The sequence below is a fragment of the Cryptomeria japonica genome, chromosome 11 (genome assembly GCF_030272615.1).
Source record: "Cryptomeria japonica chromosome 11, Sugi_1.0, whole genome shotgun sequence".
NCBI classification, from domain to species: domain Eukaryota; kingdom Viridiplantae; phylum Streptophyta; class Pinopsida; order Cupressales; family Cupressaceae; genus Cryptomeria; species Cryptomeria japonica.
Genome location: NC_081415.1, coordinates 479738708 through 479763355, shown reverse-complemented (window position 1 = coordinate 479763355; position 24648 = coordinate 479738708). Strand labels below are relative to the sequence as shown.

At 35.2% G+C, this 24648-nt stretch overlaps 1 pseudogene; it reads right to left on the bottom strand.

Moving 5' to 3' along the window:
* Window positions 1-1038: 1038 nt before the first annotated feature.
* On the bottom strand, window positions 1039-19797 carry LOC131069273 (DNA topoisomerase 1 alpha-like; annotated as a pseudogene).
* Window positions 19798-24648: the final 4851 nt, after the last annotated feature.

The following is a 24648-nucleotide window of genomic DNA, read 5'->3' as shown; positions in this document are numbered from 1 at the left end:
TTGGCCTTCCTACATGTGCAGGCCCCTATTGTAAGTAATATTCATTCATTGGCCAGTGAGTGAATATTGTGGGTCACAAATCCCACCGAGGTTTTTCCCACACCAGGTTTCCTCATTAAAAATCTTGTGTTATGGTGTTCTTTCTATGTTGTGCTTATTGTTCTTATTTACTGCATTAGTTCTTGTTTATCGGTACACTATTTTGGAATGCAATTTGTTTAATAAGATCAGAAAATCTAGAAACCGGTTAGATACTGATTCACCCCCCCTTCTTAGTATCTTTGGGAATCATAACACAGAATTACAAGCCTGGTAAGTATTGATTTTTCTATTTCAACCAATGAATGTGTGGCAGGTGAAATATTGAATGTAAGATGAACGTTATAGTTCTCTGAAAGTTGTTTTCCTCTGGCATGAGATTGGAAAGTGTTTTTTTACGGTGTGAGATATTACTTGTATGTGGGAGGTTTCTCCCAAATAATAGCCTATTGCCTAATAAAGCAATAATACCAAATGCACACACCCTAAAAAATAATTATATAGAACAATAGAATTATCAACATAAACAACCAATAAATCTAGTCAAATTTGAGTCAACATTTCCACTTGAGAACTAACTTATTGCCAAACTCCAGACCAAACAAAGGTTTAATTCTCACAATAGAAAAGGTCAACCCTCTCAAACCATAAAATAAAAACATGTTTTCTTACTCTTTAACAATGTTGAAAATCCACAGAAAGGGACATGAGCCCAGAATAGAACAGTGGGATCTAAAGTAGTAAATATATAGATCATGTATTTCTATCTTGGAGGAAAAGAATTACATAGATTTCATAAAAGATGGGGTTGTTCAGTCCCAACACTTCGCATGGGCTAAATCCATGAAATAAAATCTACAAGACTCGAGAAAAGCATTTTACGCCATCCCCCAAAAAAGAGGGAATAAACCAAATGGGTATAGTTTGCTTAATCTCATTAAAGATGTCTTACAAACTGCACCTTTAGGCACTTAACATGACTGCAAATCAAAAGAAACATCAAAATCTGTAATTTTTCTCTACGTCCATTGCCCATGCAAATTTGTCCAACAAAGATTTACTGAATATCTGGCAGCAATAAAAAAGAAGAGGAATTAATAACAATCCACCTAGATGGAAACCAACCAAACATTGGGCAATAGCTTCTAAAGATAAAGAGCAAAAAAATGAATAAAACAACTACCTTTTCGATGTGAGCATCATGATGCTTGCATGAGTTAACTGTGATTCTTGGGTCCAAGGAATTTTTCTTAGATGCTTCTAATGCTAGATTCCTAAAATCGTCATTTCTTCTCATTCTTAGCTTCATTTTAACAATTTTAACCTTGGTTTGTGCAATTACTTTTTTAATTCTGCAACATGAAAAGGATAAACATTATCATACCAAATATTCAAGTACACACAAATAGGAATTCATAAATAAAAGTATGATTCCACATAAAGGGCCATACTTGGTAAAATTTAAGTTTCTCTTTGGCTTCCCTTCTGCATAATTTAGTGGTTGTTTCCCTGTTTTTCCCCTGCTCAAATTTGTTTCAAGCTCCTTTACAAGATCCTATTTTTAATAAACCAAAATGTTAAAGATCTAAACAAAGAATGAATAAACTCTGACAATAAGATCTAAGACTCACTATCTCAAGTCTTTATATGGAACTAGACCTAACTAATCTTCATAAATCCATACATTTTCAATAAAAGATTGAAAAAGTGCAAAGTCAATGCAGCATCATTGTGATAGTTATGAGCACAACTGTTTGTTTGAGAGGTATTGTTCTAAAAATTGAAGTATACAATGTGTGTTTCTAAAACTTGAAAAATACAATGTGTCAATAAATCCATACATATTTAATATAAGAATTAAAAAGCGCAACTCAATGCAACATCAATGTGGCATTTATAAGCGCATCTACTTGTTTAAGAGGTCATGTTTTAAAACTCAAAATATACAACATACATTTCAAAAAAATTGAAAAATACATTGTGCATGCCTTTAATATGATGCAATAAAAATAGAGACATACCACAAATGTTGTCATTTTTCTTGATATTTTATCCATTTGAGCATTGTGTGACTTTGACTCAGAGTGTTGATGGTTACAAAGAATTACAACCTGAACAAGAACTCAAACATTTAAGAACCATCAGACCTAAGGCTTCTCATAGAACAAAACATATAAGTAGTCTATTGTAAATGTTCAAATAAACAATCAACAACACAAATCTAGAAATTGTTAATTGTGAACATGCACTTGCTTCTTTGTTTGCTTACTGATAGACAACAATCTTTTCTAGTTCACCACTACTAGTTGTGTCTTGAAGTTGTTTAAGGACAAGAAAACAAAAGACAAAACAATCACGAGAATCATTACATTGTGCTTAGAATTAAATCACTCCACAAGGTGTACATTAAATTAAAGGATATTTTGCAAATGAAGCCCACAAGAAAGGAATCAAAGAAATCCTAATCCCTATGATGAGTATAAATATAGCAAAGATGAACACTGAGAATCAATGCACTTCAAAAGGGACTAGACTCAAGTTTTGTGATTTTGCAAGAATTTGGAAACAATTCTATAAAGGCTTGATGCTATGATCTCAAAAATTTAAATAGCATGCAGTGCAAGCGTGACTCTATTTTGTGAAAATATATAGTTCATATCCATAATATATGAAACAATGCACTTCGTTAGTGCATTTAATCGATGAATGGTGAAGCATTTGTAGACCAAAAAAAACCTTTGGCATATGCCAAACCATTCATCGGGCTATGGCCTGTGACCTAGTGATTGAAACATGGGGCATCAGCCATGCAAAATACTGGGGTTCAAACATTAGAGGCCATAGGGCTCTTATTTGACTCTAGGAGCTTTGGGAATCTTAATGTAATTAAATCCGATCTATATGTGTATTGGGGCGAACCATCTTTTAAGGAATGCAACACATGCCAATTTCTCCAATGTGGTGGAGCCATTATATATTCTAAAGACTTTTTTTTGTGAGGCCAGGCATTATTTTCTTGAGATGAGCATTGAGTATATTTGGATCTAGCTCATCAAACAGAAAATCGCCATCCTGTTTACCTTAAGCATACAAGTACAATTTATAAGAAACATAACAAAATTGGTTTAGCTCATATATAAGGCATTGTACAATGCAATTTATCATTCAACTAAAGCATGAATACCTTTTCTAAAATGATCGATAGCAATGTAGACCTGTTCATCAACCTCAACCATATTTAAGTATCGGACAAAATATTTACCTAGGAAGTCAAGCTAAAAGAAAAGACCTCATCCATCAGAAGCTTTAGAAAAGAAACAACTTGTGCATTTCATTTGTTGCTTGTGAGATTGTTCGTAACCAATCTTAAAGCATAAGACATAAAAATTATAGTTATCATGTCACCTATATGATATTTGGAGGAAGTAATTTCACATTTTCCACTTTTAGTGTATAACAACCAACTGTATCAGCCTCATCATCATCCTATAATTCAAGAAAATAATAGGAATGTTATTCCAAAATAGTTAAATCGATTAGAGAGAGCATCTACCTTTCACTTCTTATGAAAAGTTGCATAATGCTAGATTAATAATTAATCTGTACGTCTGATTATGTTCATTCACTAAATCTGACAACAAATTGCATACAGGCATACAACTTTACTTTCTCAATTTTCTAGACCGGTGAATTTTTCTAGTATCTACATGCCAAAACTTTTCCACAAGAAAGAAAGAAAAAGCCTGAAAATAAATCAATGAAGAGTTTTTGCAGTCTTATCTAGGAATTCTTGCATGCAAAAAAATCTTCAATTGGCTAATTTTTACTATGTTTACTAATTAAAAATTTGTCCAACAATTAGCCAACTCTTTAAATTAAATACAAAAATCAGATCAAATCAATCAAAATAACAAGTGGAAGAAAGAATAGGGAATAGTCTAAAGCTATGTCACATGGGGCAGTGAAATAAAAAGTATTAATAGAAAGAGAGAGACAACCCCAATTGTTGTTTATCTATACATCATAACTCAAACGAATTACTAATTTGTCATCTAAAAATTATCACACATAAATAATTACTAGAAATTAACAACACTCTAATAAGACACATAATACTTGTTTGGAGTAGAATTCAGTTCATATTTGGACCAATTTACAAATAGAGAAAAAAAATTGTAGCTAACTACCGTGTTAAATTCTAATGATGTAGCAACAGTATTTCTTAAATGTTAATGAAAGCACACACAACAATATCAATTCAAAAATATTCATGTATATACAAATCTATCATGCAAAATAAGCACCCTCTATTAGATCACCTTCTAATTGCCAGCCCTTAGAGAAAGCCTATCAATAAGATAAGTGGCAACAACAATTTTTCTTTCAATCATATTCTATGATTTGAAGTTTTTTGTGTATGAATCTCGAATATTACCTATGTAATCTTGGATGAACACATAAAAAGATTCTTTACATCATAGAATTTATTGGATACAAACCAACAAATGTTAATTTAATTATTCCAAAAACGATGACCAAAATTAAGCAAGCACGAGAGAAGCAAATTACCTTGAGCATTCTTGCCTTCTCATACTTCTCCAAGTCACTCTAACCTTTTCAATAACTTCTAGCATCCAAAATACATACTTGAATTCCTTGAGATTGATCGAGTCATACCAAAAATCCAACGATTCGACAGTTCTATCATGCCTGACCTCCTTCTACCTGTAGGGAGGAAATAGCCTAAAAAACATACTTAGAACCAAGAAAAAAACTTCACATGTTTAGCAGTGAACACCAAAACTAGATATCATTGATAATGGCAATTAGCAATAGATAACACATATTGTATAACCTGTGGCCTGGAATTGGACATTCTGGAATGGGGGCATCCTTCCCAATGTTAATAGTAATATCCTCTGGGTTAATATACTTCTTCAATTTACCCATCTAAGAATAGGTACAAAAAAAATTTATCATTGTGGTACTAACAAAAGATTCAAAAAGAAATGATAACCACCAGCAAAAAAATTCCAGCCCTAAATAGCCAAAAGTTTTTCAACATTTAGCATATCAATTTTTTGAAGTATATAAAAATCAAACCTTTGGATGCTCTCCCCGACCACAGAACAACCCAAGGGGTTCAACTCTGAAACTCCCTACGACAATGCAAATAAAAAATCTTCTTCACTAGATAGGCAAATGAAAAGAAATGTAAAGACAAGATTCTGTAGTAATTCTACTTATCACTAATAAGAATAGATTGCAGACCTTCAGTTTCACTCCATGCACATTAGCCCACATGTATTTTTCCTCTTCTTTTAGCTTTTCTTCTTTCAATTGCTAATAGCAGTTACATCTAAATCCATAAATAATCATCCAGTAATACTAACAATAAGTAGAGAATAGATTACAACTAAACAATATATTTACACAAACTTGTAATCCAAACCAATGGATTGGACAAAAATAATATTAAATATAAAGAGTAATGATAAAGGATGATTAAAGACAATATATATTGAACATGATGTTCGAACAAATAAAAAATATTGTATAAAATGGAATGTAATGTCCCCACTTTGAACTATAATACGATAATAAATAATAATAATAAAAAAATTAAAATACAAAAGAAAAAAAGAAAAATTTAATTAAAATGTAAAAAAATATAATTAAATATAATTAAAATTTGATTAGAGTTAATGAAGGGTCAAAAGGCATGAAGTGATAAGTTGCGACTCCCCCAAATATGAGGTATAAAAGGGAGAAGAGAACTCATTTGAAGAGGGGATAATTGGGGAATCAAAAGTGCAGATCTGATTGTGAAAGGTTGTGTCCCTTTCAAAGGACAGAAATAATGAAGAGTTTCACTCATTCAAAGAATGTTAAGGGTGTGTCTCTTGCCAGAGGGCATAAATGATGAAGAGGTATGACCTCTCCCTAACATGGAGAGATATAAAGAAAAAGAATCAAAATCACCGAAGGACAACACCATCGATCCAAATAGGAGGAAATAATTCGCACAGGACAGCAAGTTCAGATTTTAGACAAAGAAATACTCCCATGACTCTTGTCATGGCAACATCATTTTGATTACTTACTAGAATCTTATATATATGCTATTATGATCCACAATCACATAATTACATTCATAAAGGAACATATTAAATAACTTCATAAATCATAAGACAATTGGCACAAATAGCATAAGCAGGGTAATATGTTGAATACTGATTTACAATTAATGTTAACTTACACAATCAAATTAATACTATCTCGGCAATTAATAGTAATTTCATACAATGAATACAAGTTGTGTACAGTAATATGAGAGGTTATGTAATGAATCATGGAGTCTCAAATCATTAAGAACATACTGATAAAAATATAAAGTATTTAAATCAAAATTGCAATGCTCACTTGTGAGAAAGGGAATGAAGGTGTGATGGAGATGTTAGGAGAGATTTGTAATTTGGTTGTCCTAGAACGACCCTAGAGGCATCTAGGACCTTGAGAGCACTTACCTTGAGGATTCTAGCAACCTGGTTACAGTCTCATCCCTAACCCACAAGGTAATCTCTCCATGAAGATTGATATATGAGGAGAAAGGTAGAGTCATCACGTGGAGCAAGAAGGTTGAAAGAAACAATCTCTCTTGGGCTTGGGTAGAGAGACTCTATAGCAGGCCTCATAGTATACTCCTTCCCTACTTCATGTTTACATAAATTAGAATTCATGTCATGATGTAAAACCTTCACGCTTATTCATCAAAGGAATGTATTTTTTTGTCTATGGTTTTATTAGCATGTGCAGGAATCTATATTTAACCTTCTGTTTCTAAGCTGACAAGGTATAAACTCTAACCCTAACTTAATAATTTTATGATTCATAGGATAAAATTTAGAAAGGGGCATTACAAGTGGTATTGGACGTTTGATCCTACCATCCTATAGGTTAAAGATAAATCAATGAATCATTCTAGTCAATGAGAAGGAATCTAACAATACATTTATGCTCCGTGTTTACATATATTCACGTGTGTGCTTCTTCTTTTTATGTGTATTCTCTGTGTTTACGTAAATCTATATGTATGCTTTGAGTATGGTTCATACCTGATGTGTTCACAATATATCTACTCATGTATGCCTATGATTACTTGTGCTTAAAAATTATAAAAATGGCCAGTATAAGACCCCTTGATGCTTACAAGAATGTATGATTGTAGAAGTCATGCAAGGAAAATCAATTCACATCTACCAAAGAATTATTTCATCAAATGATTAAGTCGCTTCTTCCGTGTAAAGTTTCGGCAATGATATATTAGAGGAAACATGGTGACCAACATCATAGAATTGCATCAACGATTCTGAAATATATGTTTAAATACACAAATTGAATTCATGTATAGTCAACTACAAACTTGGTTGCCAAACCAAACACATGGCAACATAAATTAAATGATTAAAGACAGTCTTTGAGCAAACGAGGAACTCAAGAAATACACAGCTAAGAAAGTTCAATTGTCATGCAACCTCTCCAAATCAAAAAGAAAATAAAATATTATGTGTTTGTTCATTCTCCTTCTCGTGAGGAAGCCTCGACATGCGTTGAAGGTGTAAATAACAATGAGCTTGTTGAAGGAGATCTGATTATACTAAATCAATTGAAGGCAACATTGTTAACTAAAAATTTGCTTGTTAAATAATATGAATATGCATTGATTCACATTAAGGTGGTCCTCAAAGCATAAAAATTTGTTTATTAGTTATTCACTATAAATAATAGAAAACCAACTTATAAAATGACAACACTTCATTCAAAGAAAGCATCGAGTATAGAAATTAATAAGTAAAGAAGACAATTGTTCACAAAGGGCTGTGATCGATGAGTAGAAAGATGCCTCTCTTAGAAAGAATGCATCCATTGTGAAAAGGTTTCGCCCTTCAGTTTTATATGAAAGATTTAAAAGGGATATATTTTTATTTTTTTTGAAGGGTGTAAGAAGTATTGTATGGTGTGTTTGAATTGTTGTCATATCTGGAAGTTGTCATTGATGGTAAATAAGAGACTTGATTGCACACAAGATATCAAGATCCAAATGTTGATGATATAGCGTCAATTGGTCTCCTTAAAGCCAACTAAGCAAATCCAAATGTGTGAATAGCCTATCGGCCTTACACAACTTGTGTTACGATTATCTATTTAATTATGCCTTATACCTTATTCTATATGCATGATTAATAAGCTTGCTAATAATATCCGATATGTGTATAAACCAATTGGTCATTTGTTAATATTTGTTAAGTAGTCGACTTATGTTGAAAGTCACCACCCTTCATTGGGTCGTGATTCTTTGTAGGGTGTCAACCCTTGGGGAAGGGTCACCCTTGACGGATATAAGGGAGATTATATTTCTCCTCCTTCATATCAGAAAATAAACCAAGCAGATTGATATTCTACAACAAACAATCAATGAACACATACAGAAAGTTCGATAGCTATAGCAATTCGATATCACAGTCTATTAATATCCATTCATTGCAGCTGACATTCATTTGTGGTAGAGAAAATTTCTTGTGGTAGTCTATATTAATTTATGGCAGATCATATTCATTATGTGACAGAGTGAAGTCATCTTCAGGTAGATTGAATATCGACAGCAGATCGAGTTATTACATCAGTGCAGTTCAGATTTCATGTATTGTTGTGTATGGTGATTTATTGATATCATCCATTGATATCAGATTGTGATCAAATTACAAATAAAATTTTAACATTACCTGCTTATTCAAATCTGATTGAAATTTAACATGATATCAGAGCAGGCTTAAGAAAAGATCATATCAGATTCATAGAAGCAAGGTTATCCTTCATTATTGCCTTCGAGTTTGATTACATCTATCAACGTCAAGATGGTGAACGGACTTAAAGTTGAAGATAGAATTGAGGGTGCATCAAACTTCATCTCTTGGAAGTTTAGAGTTATATTTGCCTTGGAGGAAAATGAATTAGACAAATTCCTGGAGAAAGTGGCATCGGAACCAACCGAAGAGGATGAGAAGCTTCAATGGAAGAGAAAGAACACCAAAGCAAAGAAAATGTTGGTTGACTCTATAAAAGATCACATTGTGCCAATTATCTCCAAGTTGTGATAGTATATGACATGTTCAAGACATTAGAGGAGATGTGTGAGATCAACAACACAATTCAAGCTCTTGCATTGAAGCAACAACTTCACCATATCAAGATGACAGAAGGAGAATCCATCATCTCATACTTCATGAGGATTACTGAATTGAGAGATTAATTATCTACCATTGGACACATTATAGATAACAAAGAGTTAACCATGTTGGCACTTAATGGTCTCCCTTCATCATGGGAGTCATTTATACAAGGGATAAGCGCAAGATCAAAACTCCCTAAGTTTGATCAATTCAAGACAGACTACATTCAAGAAGAGTCAAGATTGGCTACGAGAGGCATTGGCCAAATCTCTACAAATGAAGATATTCGTGTTCTTGTCTCTCACTCCTCAAAGAAGAAGGGTAAGAAAGATAAGGAATCCAATGATGCTCCTACATTCAAAAGAAGGAAGAATATTTCAAAAGTTCAATGCTTTAGATGTGACAAATATGGTCACTACACAAAAGAATGTCCAACTATGCCTATGCCTCAAGCTTCCATTGCAGGTGTTGGTGAGACTCTTCCACAAAATGATTCAGATGGATTCATATTCTATTCAGCCCTTTCAAGTAATGTGCCTACCGACCATAATACTTGGTTGATTGACAGTGGTGCATCTCGCCACATTATCAGATTTAGAGGACATCTAAATGATTTGGTGGAGAGAAATTCAAATGAACAAGTGATCATTGAAGATGATACTAGTTACTTCGTGAAAGGAGCTAGGACCTCCTCTCTTCACTTAAATTTAGGCATTTCCTTGCAATTGAATGGTGTACTATTCATTCTGGGAATTAAGCGAAATCTTGTCTCCATATCAGCCTTGGAAGACAAAGGATATTGAATTGCATTCGTAGATGGAAAAGTCCTTGCATGGCCAAAGAAATCAAACATCAAGATGACTCAAGTCATTGGAGTTCATCATGGATATCTTTATAGACTTTGCACTCATCCTCCTCAATCTTTGCTTCATGACCCATCAAGTACTTGTGAGATATGGCATAGAAGATTGGGTCTCCTTCACTTTCATGTCTATTGCATCCTTCAGTGGATTCTTGTATTATGTTATTTTTATTGATGACTACTCGAGAAAGACTTGGATCTATTTCTTGAAGAGTAAAGAATCTGAAGAGGTACTTATGAGATATAAGGAATTCAAAGATCAAGTAGAAAAAATATGCGGGAAGAGGATCAAAGTCTTTAGATATGATAATGGAGGAGAGTACACCTCCAGTAACTTTCATAAATTTTGCATTGAAGCTAGATTAAGAGGGACTTTTGTGTTCCCTATAATCCTCAATAGAATGGTGTAGCAAAAAGAGAAAATAGAACTATTGTGGAAGCAGCCAAAGCCATGATCCATGATCAAAATCTTCAAACTTCTTTTTGGGCTGAGGCTTCTAGAACTGTTGTCTATGTTCAAAATAGATGCCCTCACCATATTTTGGAGAATAAGACACCTAAAGAAGCATTGACAGGGGTGAAGCCAGAATATAAGTCATTTGAGGATATTTGGTTGTCTAGTGTATATACATATACCCAAAGATAAAAGGACAAAGTTGGAACCTTCTGGCAACAAGGGCATATTTGTAGGCTATAGTGAAACAGATTATAGGCTATAGTTCAATGTTTGGTCAGGAAGAAGCAAATTAATGAATAAGCTAGATACTGAAATGATGTATAGCGACAAGTTCCCTCCCAAGATCAGTGTCACTAAAGACATGGTGGAGGTAATGAATGCAACTTATGCATTTTTCACTGGGAAGGATGTGCTTATAAATGAAAAATTGCAGACATTTGGGGAAGGTTATAGTAAATTGGTGCCTTCAATTTATGATAGTAATAAAGATTTGAAATCATTTTCTGATTGGACCAACGAATTTGATTCTGGAGGAAGTAGAAATAATCAAGCATATAGATGAACAAGTTGATGTTGATTTCCTTAACGGTATGCTTGATTCACTACTCAAGGTTGAGGTTGACCATACAAAGTTTATTGTTGAGGCCAGGGAAGTTATAGATGCCAGATGGATAGATTCAGTTGCAAAGTTGGAAGAGGTAAAGGCATTGAGTTGGCCAATAGACAAAGAGGTGGACAGGTGGCAATCCATGCTAAAGCAAAAGAAGAAATGTCAGGTTGGTACCCAAGATTCCTCAAAGTAATTCTAAGCTTGTTGAATCCTCATCTTATAAAAGGATTCCAAGATTAATTTAAGAGGGATGGCCACTTTTTTTTTTGATCGGTAGATTAGAGGGATGGCTAGTTGGCCACTTTTATTGATGTTGAAAACTCTGATATAGTTATAATAGTTCAACTGTTCAAGAATTTGATAAGTGCATAGCTGAATCGCATTTTGAATTTACTTTCTGATATCATTATGAATATAATATCAATATCATTTGCAGTTTGAGATCTTCACATAATTGTCTTTGTGTTGAATTTAAGTTTTCATTGTGAATTGAATGTTCAAGGGTTTTTTAGTTTACGTGTCTGCAAGGCAGATTATGGAATTGTTCTAGGATTTATTTTAAGGAAGAATTAAAGTTCTTGGGGCAGTTTCAGTGAAATCATTTTTTTAAATAAAAATCTGATGATTATATCATTTGTATGAATCTTGGTTGTGTATGTAATGGCATATTCATTCTTGTTTATCTGCAAATGAATCTTATTGAAGTTTATTATCAAGTTGTCTTTGAATTGTAAGTGACTCTATGCCCTAGTATAAGGCACTGGTTTGTTGTCTTGATGTTGTCTTGGTGAAGTGACCTTCCAATTATAATAGTTGATTCATTGTGGGTGAATATGTTTTCTTGTTTGCCTCTGATTATGAAAGCATGATTTGTCTATAACATCTATCATGGAATTGGATCCTCAAAATATATTCCCTTTAATTGAGTTGCATGCATGTTTTACTAATTATGTTGTATTCCTATCTATTTGTGGTGTTTGATACTTTCATTCTTAATACTCTTATGATTTTATATGCTATGGATGTTTAATATTTATGTAATATATATAAACTTGTTAAATGACTATCATGTACATGTTTTCCCTCCTCCATAAAGTTGGCATTTTCTCATACCTATAATCAACATGTATCTCGACCTTTTTATCCCTGCCATTATATGTGTATATATGAATATAGATTTTATATATATATTATTCCGTAGTGAACATTCAAGATTTCTTGTATCTTATCCATCAGTATGTTCGGCAAGTTTTCTGGGACCTCAAAACCCTCTTCCCTTAAGTAATCCACCCACCAATTACAATGAGGTGAATCCTTAATATGATTCTAGAGTCTAGATTAACAAAAATTCTGCATTCCTGGGCATAATAGGAAGCATTAAATGAAAAATTGCATACACCATAACAATGTAACAAATGAAAAAACTCATGATTATTCATTTGAAAGAGATAGAATTATACACCGAAGAGAAATAGATCAGAATTTAATATCTATTGAATAAAATTACTACTTCTATCACAAAATAAATTTATATATAACTCCTTCAAGAACCTGCACAAAACTTGACACTAAATTCTTTTCATTTGCTCTATAAATGACTATACAACTTGCTCCCTTCACCTAGAGTCTAGAATCACTACTGGAACCAGAAAAGGAACCCCAAAGGCACCATAATTTTGGAACCCTTAGGAGAACCCCCCAAAAGGAACCCTTCTAATGGCCTTGATTTCCCTTTTTATAGAAGCAAAGGGAGCAACAAGCTTCAGGCCAAGAGACACATGTCAACAAAATATTTACTCTCAGCAATTAGGCCTAAAAGGCCTTATGCAAAATTGTGTTATAAAATATTCTTTATCCATGTGTTGGCCATGAATCAAAATTTTCAACTGAAAATTTGTAGAAGCAAAACTGCTTGAGCCATGCCATTATCACCATGATGCCTTCAGATGGAATGTGAGATGTTACATTCTATCCAACATATTGTTTCCCTTCTCGGAAGGGATACTAGGACCTGGCAAGAAGTAAAGTCACCCCTAAAAATTAAAATAGAGGAGGAGCTTCAGCCTTCATGCCCAAGTATAGAGAAAATGGAAAGAGGAGCTCGAGCCTTCATGCCCAAGATTGGGGAAAGTGGAAAGAGGAGCTTTAGGGTAAATGTTATATGTTGGGGAGGGGTTGTAGCTTCCATGTCATCACAAAGATGATTGGCTTCCACTCCCCACCCAAACAAATCATTCTTTCATTCCTCTATGGGCTCCTTCTTCAAACCCCCTGCCATCTTGTGGCAGAGTAGAAGTAGAGGATGTGCCATGTGTGGCCTTTCTTGCTAAGAAAAGGCTTTCATGCCCCCTCTAGCAATCCTTCTCAGTTTCACAACCCCTCTAACAATAAACAAACTCACACAGGAGAAACAAACAACACCCATCTGGTATCACAGAGCACACAACAACTCTGTGCACAATCCTTCTCAAACGCCATCTTCCTTTCTGAGGAAAAAACCACTCTCCGAAAATGAAAAAGGTTTTTTTCCTCTTCGACCAATTAAGTCACCACTCCATTGTGTTTATAACTTTTTAACACTTCATCTAGTGATGCTCATTCATGTGAAAAATCATCGTTTTGGTATTTTTCAACATGACTCTAGACTCTAGAAGTCATGCCTATAAAATCCACTGCATCCTGCTAAGGCTCATGTTTTGTGAACAATTTTATTCTGATTTTATTCCTCCTTGATTGGACAAATTCTACTTCAGAATCCCTGATAACAAACAACCTGAGCTCTAATTTCTTAGAGAAATTCGTGATCTCCCATCTCTAACTTAGAAGCTATCCAATTCTTTTATGCCTCTAAAACCGTCATCCTCGCTTGTCTAATCAACCTTGACTTGGGAGAAACCTTCAAACTAGTCCCTCAGGAATGAGTCAGCATCCAAGCCTTAAAAATTCCTCATACATATTAGCTTGCCACCACAGTTGTCACTAGCTCTCATGTTTGTTTAATGTTAGCATTTTTAGGTTGTGAGCTAGCGACCAAATAGTTTATGGTTAAGTTTTATGGTTATCGCCAGCTCGCAAGGTAAAATTTCTGAGGAGGTAATCAAACCGCGAGTTGGCTACAAGTTGGTTTGGTTTTACATCATGAGGTCGCTAGCTTTTTGGGTGTTAGCGTTTTATGTTACTAAGCTGGAGATTGTTAATGAAATTGCTTTGGTCATAAGGTCTCAAGTTGGTCTAATGTCATACATTATAGTCGCGAGAGTTAGCGAGTAACTCATTTCATACAGTTGTCGCTAGCTCTCATGTTTTTTTAATGTTAGCATTTTTAGGTCGCGAGCTAGCAACTAGATAGTTTGTGGTTAAGTTTTATGGTTATCACCAACTCATGAAGTTAAATGTTTGAAGCCCTGATCAAGCCGTGAGCTTGTGAGTGAAGTGCTAGCGGTTAAGAGATAAATAGTTTTATGTTGGTGAGTACGTGACAATTGTTAAAGTTGCCAATATCTCCAAGTCATTGCGGTGATGAGGACTTAGCATTTTGTGGTCGAGAATTGGCGAGTGGTAGTTTAGTTTCCCTCAGTCGCTAGATCTCGAGGTTATGAAGGCTTAGCATTTTTCAGCTTGTGAGTTGGAGATAGAGTCATAAGGGCTTGTCGCTAGGTCACAAAATTTTCTAATGGGCAGTCTTTCGGGCAGAGAGTTGATGACTTTGTGCCACGTGTTTTAATGACTTGACGGGGACTGCTGAGGTGCCAATATATTTTTTTTATGTTTTGGAAAAAGGTTGAAATCGCCAATATATTTTTTTTATGGTTTGAAAATATCTTTAAATTGCCAATATATTTTTTATGGTTTGAAAATAGCTTGAAATCACCAATATTTTATTTTTATGGTTTGAAAATAGGTTGAAATCGCCAATATTTTTTTTTATGGTTTGAAAATAGGTTAAAATGGCCAATGCAAATATTTTTTTGGTTTTAAAAATATAACAATTCGCCCATGCAAATATTTTTTTGGTTTTAAAAACATTACAATTTGCCAGGATTTTTCACAAACTTTGAGCGATCACGGATGATTCGCCAATGGAGATTATTATTTTTTCTCCGTATATCGCAAAATTTTGCTAGTAAAATTTAAATTTTCCTCAGGAATTATACAAATTTCGCCAGGTTTTAACACCTTGTCCAAGGGGGGGAGGGGGTTCTTAAAGTTTTCCCTGATGTTAGCACATAATTTTTCTATAATTTCCTGAAAAATGTTATTTTTCTATAATTTCATTAATTATGCTCTTAAAAATGTGCATGCTATTTTCTATAATTTTCTTAGTTATGCTCTTAAAATGCTATATTCTATAAACAAAATAGGCACATATTTATTTAAATTTTTAAAAACTGTCAGTAGAGTAGAACAAGTGCTCCTTGAGGCTCAATTAAGCAAAAAGCATACTTGTTGAGCAACAAGATCTTTCTCTTCTTTCTCCTTGGATTTCTCTTCTTGGACAACCTCTAACTTGTTCCACGAAATACCTGCTCCACAAAATACACCAACAATTCCTCTGCAAGTCCACGATCACCCGATTGAGATCTAGTTTCCATTACATCCTTGTAAAGATTATCCTTTTTAGATAGTGCAATATGTTAGCACATAATTTTTCTATAATTTCCTGAAAAATGTTATTTTTCTATAATTTCCTTAATTATGCTCTTAAAAATGTGCATGCTATTTTCTATAATTCCCTTAATTATGCTCTTAAAATGCTATATTTTGTAAACAAAATAGGTACATTTATTTGAATTTTTAAAAACCATCAGTAGAGTAGAACAAGTGCTCCTTGAGGCTCAATTAAGCAAAATGCATACCTGTTAAGAAACAAGATCTTTCTCTTCTTTCTCCTTGGATTTCTCTTCTTGGACAACCTCTAACTTGTTCCACAAAATACACCCGCAATTCCTCTGCAAGTTCACGATCACCCGTTTGAGAACTACTTTCCATTGCATCCTTGTAAAGATTATCCTTTTTACATAGTGCAATATGTTAGCACGTGATTTTTCTATAATTTCCTGAAAAATGCCATTTTTCTATAATTTCCTTAATTATGCTCTTAAAAATGTGCATGCTATTTTCTATAATTTCCTTAATTATGCACTTAAAATGCTATATTTTGTAAACAAAATAGGCACATATTTATTTGAATTTTTAAAAACCATCAGTAGAGTAGAACAAGTGCTCCTTGAGGCTCAATTAAGCAAAATGCATACCTATTGAGAAAAAAGATCTTTCTCTTCTTTCTCCTTGGATTTCTCTTCTTGGACAGCCTCTATCTTGTCCTTAACAAGCTCATCAACTTTTGTCATGTATTCTCAAATGGACTTTGAAAAAAAAATTCTTTGAATATTATCTATTTAATTGTGCAGAAGATTTAAAATGTTTATTAAAGAGAAACTTCAAATATTCACAGAATCATCAGAGTATACCAAGAACCTAAAGTAGGTATGGAAACACAAAGTCAATCATATTCTAGGCAAGCTCCAAAGCCACATCTGGTCTGATCAAGTCATAGCATATGAACAAGCATGAAGCAAAGCATTCTTTCTTGCCTTGCAGTTCCAAATTGCAAAAGTAAGCCCCATTTCAATGCCCCAATCCAAAATGAAAATTCAAAATATACTTTACATTGTGAGAGAGAACAACCAACTATATGTTTTACCAATTGTATACCTATTCCACAAAATACACTAGCAATTCTTCTAGAAGTTCACGATCACCCAATTGAGGTGAGGAGGCATCGGGATACCATATACTAATGAGAGAGCGTAGCAAGATAGAGTTGTACTCATCAGCATAATTTATACCAATCAAAGAGAAAAGTTGAGGAGAATTGATTCATCGGCAAAAACTATACCGATATGACCCATCGGTATAGTAAACACTAGCGGCAATAGTGGAGAATTGTCTTGCCGATAGCCAATGAGGGTATCGGTAAGACTTATACCGATAAGAGTGGTGAAAATAAGAGTCCATTGGTATAGCCAAAGTGATCGATATGTGTTACTTTGAGCCACCCCAACACCCAAAGAAATCATTGATAAAACATATACCGATGGAACATACTCTATCGAGAAGACTTTTCTTATCAGTATGTTTCATTTCGGATTACCTCAATACCCAATGAAGGAGCGGACTGATTGAGCAGAGTACACTATTGAGAAGACTCATGGCAATGAAGTCGGTTGCATCTATATAGCCAAAGAGATCGGTATGTGTTACTTTGAGCCACCCCAATGCCCGAAGAAATCATCGATAAAACATATATTGATAGAACATACTCTATCGGGAAGACTTTGCTTATCAGTATGTTTCATTTCGGATTAGCCCAATACCCGATGAAGGAGTGGACTGATTGAGCAGAGTGAAGACACTATCGGGAAGACTCATGGCGATGTAGCTAGTTGCATCGGTATAGCCAAAGTGATCGGTATGTGTTACTTTGAGCTACCTTGTCACCCGAAGAAATCATCAGTGAAACATATACCGATGGAACATACTCTATCGGGAAGACTTTTGGCATGTTTCATTTCGAATTACCCTGATACCCGATGAAGGAGTGGACTGATTGAGTAGAGCGAAGACACTATCAGGAAGACTCGTGGAGATGAATTTGGTTGCATTGGGAAGATCTATGCCGATGGTGAAGCCCATCGGGGAAACAATGCCTATCGCGATAATGCTAAATGAGCTCACTCGACGCCCGATGAGAATATCTATTTGAGATATACCGATAAGTAGGAAAAGGAATCATCGGCTTAGGGTATCCCAATAAGAGAAAGTAAGATGTCAAAGCAGATAAAAGGTTGTTCAGAGAGCACCAAAAGGGAAATATTCATCGGGGAGACATGTTGATGAGTTGTTGTCATATCAAAATTCAAAACCAAAATTTTTAAAAGTCTTCTATTTAATACTTGCAGTAGATGCATCTATGGTTCGCATGAGGCAAATTTTATGAGAAGTTCATTATTGCAAAAGAATACGATAGAACTAGAAATTTCCTTGTCTAAATAATGCACTCGTGAAAGAAGAATACACAGATAGAGCACATTGCGCCTTTGAAAAATAGAGCAGCGGATTGTAATTGCAAAAATGGAAGCTTCAAGTTCAATAGGAAAGAAGAGGGTGACTGACAGCCCTGACTCTAAGGTGAAGAAAGGAAAAACTGAAGAGGTGCCTCCAGTCAAGAAGTTAAACCAAGACACGATAGACCAAATGCAGGCACCCGGCCCAAAATCCAGAAGGGCGAAGCAGCACTTGTCAAGGAGAGACCAATTAGAAGACAACTACAGAGAAGTCGGAGATGTCTAGACCAAGGTAAGGGGACGTGAACTATTTATGTTCCACTATTTGAGAAGGAGCAAGGAGATGTCACTCTGCAATCCTTGGATGACAAATTTAGGTAAGCTAACAGTCCCCAATGTTTTTGTAAACATAAGATTGCTAAAGGTTTTGGTGAGGAATTATAATTCGATGAAGAGGTGCATTCAACTCCCAAATGGGGAAGCATTTATTAGATTTTTTGCAGGTACCATAAATGAGGTTTCCAATTTAGACCCCACTCCTCATAAGCACTTGTCCTTTGGGGAGTTGGAGGAAGCCTCAGAATGGACACTACATATACCGGCTAGAAATTTTCCATTCAAAAGACATAGGTAGGAAAATTAAGAGAGGAAGACGGGCCACCATTCAATATTGATTTGTTCAAACACTACTTGTAGTCCACATATATGTTGTGTGGGCAAGTAGGAGGGGTGAAGGTGCCTGATCTGGCAAGCACTGGGCCACTGGTGTTAGCCTCTGATATACAAATGTATGAACCTAAGCCTTTTGGCTATGTAGCATATCTGGTGGAGAGGTTGCATGAAGGTTTTTTAAACCTTAGGCATGATACTCATCCCAATTTCAAATTTTATTCACTATTGATGCATCTAGTGTTATTTTATGGATATGTAAAGGGTTTTTGGCCTTAGGGCCTAAAATTAAATACCAAAAATAGGGAAGGTGAGGAGAAGCCTATCCAATTGTGGACATCTCTTTGGGATTCTTGATATATGAGATCCAAGTATATTAAGTTTGAAGAACTTATCATGATGCCATTGTACCGAATGTATGGGATTTCATGTGAAGGGTCTATCTTTGACGAGATCAAGAGGCTCCTAAGACCCAAGGATTATGATGAAAGACACATTGTTGATCATAACTTGGGGGACTAGTTTGTGAGTAAGGATTTTACATTTTTTAGAGTATATTGATTTGAGAGGAGCCCCTACATGCTGCCAAAACTAGTAGTGGACATAATATCTTATCTAGAGATTGTGAGGCAATTGAGTGTGTCCACTACTAAACATTTTGCATATATGTGTAAGCAAGCCTTCCTGCATGGGACACCAAGTTTTGGTGATTTCACCATAGTGTCAACCAAAGCTTATGAAATAATTGATAAGAAGATGATAGAAGAATACAATTGTATGAGCATTATGCCAAGAAAAGATATGATCCTGAAGGATACATTCAGTCTTGCAAGAAGAGCCAGAACTTGGGAGGTTATCTGCATGTCAGTATCTTTAGGAACATGGAGGATGCAGAGGCCAAAGAGGTAATTGATCAACTAAATAATGAACTAGCAGAAAAGAGATGGAGACTCGAGGAAATTGAAATCAAGGAGGAGGAGGCAAAAAGTGAATCTGATGAGAATGCAGTTGTCTTTGGATGGCAAGTGCCAGAGAAGGAAGAAGAGCTAGACATGCAAGGCCAAATAGAGACAGCTTTAGAAGTTCATGCTAACTCTCGGTTAGAGGAGTTTTCTACTTTTGTTTCTGATGATGTTTTATTCATTCCAAAGAATTTAAAACATTCTTGTACAATTTTAAAGGGAGGAAATTGAGGGACTCTATTCCCAACATAATACATGATAATGAGGCTGAGTTGTTAAAGAAATTAAAAGAGGAAATTGATGCAGAGATAACCGCAATGACCCCTCAAAAGGTGAGGCAACTGCTTACAGAGGTTGGGGTGATTTTGTTTCCTGGATGGGACCTCAGTGCTTCTTTTATCTTTGACAGTTTATTGCATTCAGAAAATAAGGAATTCAAATTGGATATATGAGGTGTAAATGATGTATTTATTGGTTCAAGATTTGATCAGGATGAGGAATCTTTGAGGTTATGGGCTTTGTACCCTCCCCACAAGAGACCAAAGATCATTGATGTTGACATGGCCTTTGGCCATATGATGAAACTAAAAGTTGGTGAAATTGATCCAATTGTTTCTGTTGATACTGGAGTGGATATTTAAAAATTCAATAAAGAATAGATGGTCAGAGTAGTGAGGGAGAGGAACCAGTACAAGGTGTTGTATGAAGAAATGCTAAGGAGAAGTGGGAAACGGGTGCCAATGGTTGTTACTCCGAATAGCTCTCAATGAAAGAAAAAATGCAAGGAGTTGCAGCAAGAAAATAAAAGGATATTAAAACAGATGCAAAGTGTGAGGGTAGATACTGTTGGTGTATTACTAACTAAAATATTTGCGGTTTTACAAGGTTTTCTAAAAGAATTCTAGACAATGTTTCAAAAGAACATGGACAATGCAGTTTCACACAACAGAATTTCAAACAGGTTGGGAACAAGGTTGCATGATAAAAGAATGGCCAAAGCGGAAATAAAAGAAATTGAAAAAATAAAGAGGTTCTTGGTTATTAGTTCCCTCTCAATTTTTATTAAAATTTTAAATGTGGAGCTCACCTTTTGGTCATATATTTTCTTTCTTTGAACCCGAGTCATTGAACCTTTTAAAAGTTCAAGGTTCAAAGTGCAAATCGCACTTTAAAGATTTTTTCTTCGCGGCTCTATTTTATGATAAGGCAAGCGCTTTGTGTAAATTTGATTTGAACTTGAACCATTGAACCTTTTTGGTTCAAGGTTCAAGGTTCAAAGTTAGTCTTGCGTCGGTTTCATCTTTTCTCATTAATTGTTATCTGTCTTGTCGCGTAGTTGGTGTTTTGTGTTGTTCTATGTTGTTTCTCATATTTGAACTTGAACCTTTGAATCTCTTGGTTCTTGGTTCAAGGTTAAAAGTTCAAATTCTTAAAGATCAAAAAGTCCTATGCAAAATTGATACATGTATCATAAAGTAAATATGGTGGCAGGAAAAGAGAATATTCCAGGGAATTCAAAAATGTTAGTTTCTAAAATTATGACAAGCAATCATGATAATTCATGAGTCGTGTGATGAATTTATCTGAAATTAAATGCATGTTGGCTATATGTCAAATCAGGTGATAGCTCACATGAACTTACTTAAATAGTACAACCAGCTAAGTCTTGAGAGTTATTTTGTCTATCTTTGTTGCAGAAACTAGCAATTGTTTCTAGAATTTTCCTTAGTAGTAATGCAAGCGGGAAAAATTGAAGGTATTGTGTCTGCATGCAGAAGCTTTCCAAGGATTTTCTATTGAGACCAAGTTAGTTTCAGTCATTCTCTCTTATGTTGTATCTTCTTATTCTGGAAACTAGCTGTCGTTCATTCTCCTTTGTTGTGTATAAAATACATTGCATTCCTGTAATTGTTTATTTAAAATGAGAGGGGCCATAATGAGACCCACTCTACCAAAATTAGGCCGCACTTCTTGCCTGGTTAGTTCACTCCCAAAGATGGGAGATACCTCATTAGCTCTAGCGGATCTCTCTGATTTTCTTGAGAGAGCCAAAAACCCAGTTCAGAATTCAATGATGGAAATAATAGTGAAGAGTGGTTTGATTGAGGCCATCACATTTCCCATTGTTGCACCATGCCCAGAGCTACTGCTAGAATGTATGAATAGGTATGATGCAGAGCACAGATGTATCAGGAATGTCAATGGTGAAGTGTTGTTGAAAATTGACAAAGAGACTGTGATGGCAGCCATGGGTATACCCCATAAAGAGCCATTTGAAGACTGGACCATTGGCACATCCTACTTATTCTTCTCTGACAAGAAGAGCACTTATAAAAGTGTCATTGCCAAGAATTGGTTACTAAAGGTTCAAAAAGCCTGGTCCAGGTTACCAAGGCCGCTTACTAGAGAACACTTCATAGAAAAGGTGCAAGACATTGTCATTCTATTGAATAGGCTAAAAGGCAATGCACATGCCTTCTACTGGGAAGACTGGATGTACTTCTATATCCAAGACATGTTGAATGGTAGCGCCTACTTGGATTGGGGGCAGGTGATAGCGGAAAGATTGCACAAAAGTCTGAACAAGTTTGCTAGAATGAGTGGTTTCTTTATGTCATTGTATTTGTTTTATATGCTTGCATGTACCCACGATTGAAATGGATTGCATCATGAACCCTGGGTTGATGGTATAAAGGTGTATGGGTATTATCCTCACCTATAGGAATAGAGGTATGCAGAGAATTTTATGAGATGGAATGACATTTTCGTAGGGAGATTGGTTTACGAGTTGTAGGGAAACACAAACAGGAGGTTGACAACGGAGGCCATGGAATTCGTCGGCATTTATGGTAGTTATTTTATTCAATTCCCTCTATTCACTTATATTTGAGTTGGTGGTTTTCAGGGTGAACCTTTCAGGTTACCCTAGTTTGTGTTGTGTCATCAACTAGCATACATTGATAAAAAGAGTGGAGGGAAGTCCGGGTTGGTCTTTCCCATGGAACTTGGTCACTATAGCTATGCATCTATTTCAGATGCATTGAACCTTGAACTTGAGTTCAAAAGGTTCAAGTTGCAACTGTATGTTGCTAGATACAAATTTGATAGTTGGGCATTTGCTAGAGAGAATTTAGAAGTTGATAGTGATTTCCGGCATGAACCTCAACTAAGTTCGAAGTCCGAAGAAGGTTGTGGTCCAGGTTCACTATTCAGCAAATCGTCACAATGGGCTTATCAATGAATGTTTTTGGGGTACAAGAAGATGGAGATGAAGAAGTAGTTGACCCTGAGTTTGATGAGAAGATACAGGGATATCCTATCCCAGAAATTGATTGGAGTAGCAAAGGGGGTGATAACATTCAGCCCAGAACCTTTAATGTAATCAGAAGAATAGAGAAATGGTTGAAGGATCGTCATTTCAAACAAAAGCCTACTCCTGCACCTAAGGATAACAAAGTCGGTCAGGTTTGTGGAGCTTACCAAACATCTTTTCCTTCTTCTAATGTTGTTGTTGATATTGCAGGTGAAAGGAAACAGAGAACGGAGAAAGACAAAAATGAAAGCCTAGGAGAGTCTTTTGTGGGTTCAACTTCTGCCCATGTTACCAAATCACATAATAGGAAAAGTACCCAGAAAACCCTAGCAAGTTTGTTGGTAGTGGACTTAGATTCTAAAGAGGAGACTCAAGAAGAAATGGATACCTAGATGCAAGATCAACCCCTCACAGATGCCACAGAAAGAGGAAAAGAGATCCTACAACCCAAGGATTTCGAGAATACCATGTTTGTTGTCACTGTTAATCAACAATCACCATTTCCAAAGGAAACATCCACTACTCCTAAATGGTTGAAGGCTACACTTACAAAAAAGAGGAATGTAATTCCTATTTCCATCGCAATGGAGGATATGGTTAGAAAATGCATGGGAAGGACTTCAAAGACCAAAAGACATAAAACAAAAACCCTGATTGATGTGGATGAGCAAAGGGAACACTGGGTTGTAGAAGTAGCTAGACCCTCGATAGATAAGGAGATTGAGATCGTGACAAAGAAAGACTTTATTGTTGAAAAATTGATCTAGGGACAACTTCTCGGGTTGTTGATGTTAAACACTTGGAATCTTCAACTAAAAGGATTCTCACAAGGACTTGGAAGGATGAGAAAGATAAAAATGAGATGAAGCAAATTATAAAAAAGATGGCTCTATATATCAACGCTATCCAAAATCCAAATCCCCAACCTCTTTCCCAGGTTTCTTTATCATTTTATCCAAAATTGCCTTTGAATCAAAATTTACTTTATCAGGTTCAAAGGAGCCGAATGATTACAAATTTCTTTAGTGAATGGCTCTAATCAATTGCACAACAAGGAATAAGTTATATTTTTGATTTGGTCAAAGTGTTTGAGATGTAGAATCTGTTGGGAAAGAGTTTGAGATAGAGATGGATGCCTAGGAGAAAGAGAAAAGTAAATGGTTGGTCGTGTTGAGGCAGATGAGAGATACACAGAGATACGGGGTGATGAATTTCCTCACTTAGAAGACATTGCACGGCCTTGATGATAACATACTCTTTGTTTGCAAAGAAAACATTAAGTGGATAAACTCAATCATTTAGCAAGGACATGAGAAATTCCTCAAACTTCTAAAACAATTGAAGGAATTGACCGACACTATGCAAAAAGACGTGAAATGCATAGATCTTCAGCTTCTAGGAGAAGATAAGAAAACACTTGAGGATTCATCATAGATGAT